Source organism: Alexandromys fortis, unplaced genomic scaffold, assembly GCF_014885135.2.
Source record: "Alexandromys fortis isolate MF-2015 unplaced genomic scaffold, M_Fortis_MF-2015_v1.1 scaffold_142, whole genome shotgun sequence".
In the NCBI taxonomy this organism is placed as follows: domain Eukaryota; kingdom Metazoa; phylum Chordata; class Mammalia; order Rodentia; family Cricetidae; genus Alexandromys; species Alexandromys fortis.
Genome location: NW_026068057.1, coordinates 521,546 through 527,459, shown reverse-complemented (window position 1 = coordinate 527,459; position 5,914 = coordinate 521,546).

Below are 5,914 nucleotides of genomic sequence, written 5' to 3'. Positions count from 1 at the left end.
GGGGAGAAGAGGGGGGGGAGGGGGGGAAATGGGAGGCTGGGAGGAGGTGGAAACTTTTTTTTTCCTATTCTCAATAAAAAATAAAAAGATGCAATATTGTGCCATGTTGTTTTTAATTTGATTTACCTAAATTAGCTATTGAAGTAGCAAAGTATACTAAGGAAAAATCTATAATACTTTCTGCAAAATCTGAGTAAAGGCTCATATTTCAGTTTTAAACTTTACTTAATGAAATTATCTATACTAAATTTGATTATATACAGCAATCTGCTAAAGCTGCTAAGAGCACATTTAAATTGCTCAGTGACTACCAATGCGTCTTGATTTATTTCCAATGTAATTTAAAAATACACACAAAGTTGTCAAAAAACAACATTAAAACATAGACTAATGAGGTGTGAATGCAAACTTATTTCAATAAAAAAGTTAACCAATTGAAAAAGAATGAAAGGCTCCTTTCAGGATGTGAATATTTAAAACTTATGAAACTATTTTATAAGGAAATATGAAAACAATTTACTTGCCACTTCTTTTACAAAACAAAACAAAACAAAATATCAGTGAGATGAATTTTAAACTTAGGCAAAAATATTATATAGAAAGAGCACATAAGGGTGCCTGAAATTTAAGCAGTGAAGATGAATGATGTATGATTAACACTGAATTATAATGCTGACTGGCAGAGTGTATGCCCAGCATAACTTTTCAGAATTTCCTAGGGAAAACCTAGGCTTGAAGAATGAAGAGAGAAGCAGCACTCTGTTATTAGTTGGAACTTAAGTATCAGGTACTCAAATAGAACTCTGAGAGCTCATCAGCCCTGCTCATATATTCTATTGTCTCAACATTCTATTCAATTCTAGGAACAACAAAATGAGACATCTTCATGATGACCTATCTTTGTGGAATTTATATTTTGAGGCAAAACATATGGATCTGACTAATCTCACAAAAAATTTTCAAGCTTTCAAACTCTCCTAGCTGCTGCCTAGATGGAAGGAGTTGCAGTTAGCAGAGGAAGGAATTGTGGTTAAGAGTTCCACAGAGCCAAAATTAGTGAAGAGGAATTTCCTTTCACTAGGCTTGGGAGTGACCTGTAAGCCTGACCATTGAAGCTATGTGAAGAGTTAAAGGAGAGTGGGGCAAGAAAAGTCATCGGTGTATACTACGGTGAAAACTTTCCACCCTTGGAGATGGTTTTATGGCTTTTGACTATTTCCTAACTGGGTCCAGAATAATCTATTACTCTAGCAATTGAGGCAGTGTGAATGAATTTTACAAACATTTTAGTTAAACAGAATAAGGAGAGTGTACTTTTCCTAAATGAAAAAGGGAACAGATACTGAGTTGGTTAAAAATAATGCATGACAAGGGGAAAAGGTTAATGGCAAACTTGTATTCCCAATGTCAGCTCAATTGTTTTTTTTTTTTTTAAGTGGGAAATTCAGTTTTATTTAAAAAATACACTCACATGCACATGCACACAAACACATTTGAAATGTGGAAAAATTAAATGAAAAGATACTCAGCTGAGATTGACATGCCACTAAATACTCATTTTCAGTTTGGCAATTCATGTTTTTAACAGGAAGCCCGAGTTAGTTACCAGTCCTCTCTATTATCCCTCACGAAGATTTAACCAAAGTGTGTTCATATTGAAGCATCTACAGCAGGTTTTGAGGATGTTTATTTTGTTATTTAAGATATCTTCTTCTTCCCATTGTGGGAAATGACTTTGAACAGAGTCTGAGATAAGTTTCTGTTGCATGACATGGAATGGAAACAACTAATTGTGGTCTAAAAATTGTGTCTAACATTGGAAATGATTGTAACTGGAGATTTTGTCAAACTATTTACTATACATTTATAATTTTCAAAAATTTTGAATATTCTGACTGAGGAAAAACATTGCCCAATAATATTAATCATCATTATTTTCTGTCAGATTGATGGAAGCCTAGAAATACCAAGGAAGAAGAATCCTCAATTGAAGAATTTATGCTATCATATTCACCTGTGGGCATGTCTATGCTGGTCATTCTCTTGATTTTTAACTGATGTAGGAGGGTCTAGATCATTATGGTCAATATAAGCTCTTGTCAATTGGGCCAGAGTTATATAAGAAAAGTAGCTTAGAAAACCTATGAATCAAGCCAGTAAGCAACATTCCTCCAAGGTCTTTTTACTTCACCTCTTGCCTCCAGCTTTCTGCCTTGAGTTCCTACCATAGCTTACCATAACCTGTCAAAAGAATAATCCTGACCATTTCTCTAAGTTCGTATTTGTCAGAGTTTTTTCACAGCAACAAAGAAGCAAACATTAAATTAACACAAAAATGAAGTAAAGGCATGTTTTATTTTTTTTAATGACAGGATGACCATGGCATAATAAGCTATATAACATTTCCAAAATAGCACATGAACCATGCTTGTATTACTTTCTGGCATATTTTTTCTATGCATGCATACCTCCAAGTATGTTGTGGTTTACCCTAGTAATCATTCTGGATAGTGAGTCTTATTTACTTAATCTCAGCAATTAATGAGTCACCTAACTTAGATCAAACTACATACTAAACAAATCAGACATTGGTAATAAAATAAAACTTGACAAATTCTTTTTTTAATTAATTAATTAAAGATTTCTGTCTCTTCCCCACAGCTTCCCCTTTCCCTCCCCCTCCCCCAATCAAGTCCCCCTCCCTCGTCAGCCCAAAGAGCAATCAGGGTTCCCTGCCCTGTGGGAAGTCCAAGGACCACCCACCTCCATCCAGGTCTAGTAAGGTGAGCATACACGAAACTGCCTAGGCTCCCACGAAACCAATAGGTACAGTAGAATCAAAAACCCATTGCCATTGTTCTTGAGTTCTCAGTAGTCCTCACTGTCCACTATGTTCAGCGAGACCGGTTTTAACCCAGGCTTTTTCAGACCCAGGCCAGCTGGCCTTGGTGAGTTCCCGATAGAACATACCCCTTGTCTCAGTGTATGGGTGCATCCCTCGTGGTCCTGAGTTCCTTGCTTGTGCTCTCTCTCCTTCTGCTCCTGATTTGGACCTTGAGATTTCAGTGCGGTGTTCCATTGTGGGTCTCTGTCTCTGTCTCCTTTCATCGCCTCATGAAGGTTAATATTCAGGAGGAAGCCTATATGATTTTCTTTGGGTTCTCCTTATTTAGCTTCTCTAAGAACCCGAATTATAGGCTCAATGTCCTTTATTTATGGCTAGAAACCAAATATGAGTGAGTACATCCCATGTTCCTCTTTTTGGGTCTGGCTTACCTCACTCAGGATGGTGTTTTCTATTTCCATCCATTTGCCTGCAAACTTCAAGAAGTCCTTGTTTTTTACTGCTGAGTAGTACTCTAATATGTATATATTCCATACTTTCTTCATCCATTCTTCAATTGAAGGGCATCTAGGTTGTTTCCAGGTTCTGGCTATTACAAACAATGCTGCTATAAACATAGTAGAGCATATACTTTTGTTGTGTGATAAGGCCTCTCTTGGGTATATTCCCAAGAGTGGTATTGCTGGGTCCATGGGTAGGTTGATCCCAAATTTCCTGAGAAACCTCCACACTGCTTTCCAGAGTGGTTGCACAAGTTTGCATTCCCACCAGCAATGGATGAGTGTACCCCTTTCTCCACAACCTCTCCAGCAAAGGCTATCATTGGTGTTTTTGATTTTCGCCATTCTGACAGGTGTAAGATGGTATCTTAAAGTTGTCTTGATTTGTATTTCCCTGATCGCTAAGGAAGTTGAGCATGACCTTAAGTGTCTTTTGCCATTTGAACTTCTTCTGTTGAGAGATCTCTGTTCAACTCAGTGCCCCATTTTATAATTGGTCTGATTAGCCTTTTATGGTCTAGTTTCTTGAGTTCTTTATATATTTTGGAGATCAGACTTAAATGACCCTCCACTGCCAGAATGTTATCTGAAACCTTCAAATTCCTGGTAGGAATTTTGCAACAAAAATCTACAATTCTAAGTGATATAAGCTGAGTTGTTACCATTCCAGTAGTACCAACAGCAATGGCATCTCTGTGTATACATCAAATAACATTTCTTACTTGATTTATTAGAGTATTACCAAAGGCTGTTCCTTTATTCATACAAACTGTGGACAATGACACATTCTTCTAACAAATATCAAAATTTTTTGATGCTACAGGAAACATAAGATATGCTCAATATCCATTTAGAGAATATGTATGGAACGTGTGATTCTTAATAGGGAAATGAATATGGGCAGTGGTCACTGGAACTCAAACATCCTGAAGTACAGGTAGCCCCTGAGTTATTATAAAATCTCTAGTCGTCTGGTTTTATAAATTCATGTACGAATTCAAGCTGAGTACATTTTGCAGCAGAAGCCAGTTCTGCATCACCCATCATTGGCTTCCTAGAGTACATGATTGTGATGTAGCTAGTCACTTTTCACCCTTGGAAAGATCTACAGACATCATGGGGCAGTACATGTTACTAGACATGCTGAAGAAGAACAAATAACTCTGCAAAGAGAGTACTTAACATTTATGTTAAAAAAATCTATCAGGGAAAAAAAAGTGCATTTTAACTAATTTTAAAAGAAATATGTTTAGGTAAACAGAAAAAAAAGAAGTTGACATGGGAAGTGTAATAGGATTCTGAGAACATATGATATGCATGGGTATTTAATTCTACCATGCACTCTTTGCAATGTGCTGTGTTACTGTTTAATTTCAATAGACTATGATCCAGACTGGCCTCATACTCAGAGATCTGCCTGCCTCTGCCCTCCCAAGTGCTGGGACAAGAAGGCAAATGGCTGTGTTCCTTTTGCATCGTGAACAATTACTAATTGTTAGCTTTTCTTCCAAGGAATATCGCCAGGATAGACAATTGATAATGATTCCTTGAATAGAGGTTCGAACTTCATGCATAGCCCAGCGTTATAATTACAGAAGAAGCAAGACAATCTGTGGGCACCATATGCTCTTAGCTCAAGCTGTGGGGCAGGAGGGTTAGTGGCTGTGCACACTAAGAAACCCAGTTGTGAGCTTTCCTTCCAAGAGATATCAGTGGACAGGATAGGAATATCACCGGGAGAGACATGTGAGAAATGATTCGTGAATAGAGATCAGAACTCCATAAACAGCTCCACATCTCAACTACACGAGAGGCAAGACAACCTGTGGAGGCCATATGCTCTAAGCTCTGGCTCCTGGTGAGAACACCCACATTGTGTTGCTACACTTTCAGGTAGTCATGAAGTAAAACTAAATACAGTAAAGCCTACACTAATTTATTACTGGGGAAGGCACTCCTGGTTGAGGTCGAAATATTGACAAACTGCAGGGTTAGCCCTGTGGAAACTTTTAATACCTTCCACCCTGAAGAGCCCCAGTTTCTTTTCACTCTCGCAACACTTTGCAAGTATGCAGAGGGATGTTGGATATAAGATTCCTCCCTGGCAATTATTCCCTGTGGCCCTTCTGATTGTGGACTTAGAACATTGAAGGCAGATTACTTTAACCATGCCCATGATTGGACAATAGTAATTTTGCTCTGTGAGGGGAAAAAAACTAACACAGAATGCATTACACTGTTGAGAACAGATGAGAATTAAGTATTTTCAGATGACATTTAAGGAAACTGAAGTGAGGTGACCTACATCTTATTACACCAACCAGACCAGAACACAGAAGTGTAATCTTGGAGGCATTTACTGAAACTCTGCTACAAATATGGGGTCGTGATGACCTTTGTCTCATTACACTTTTGTATCTATCATACTTTTAGTTCAAATGAATTTGTGGTCTTTTCACCAACCCTTAGAATGTGAACATGTTAACAGTTGACTAATAATATACTTCATTTTCTAGTACTCTTAAAAATATTAGCAGCTAGAAACATTTGTTTTTTGAAGTTCATATAT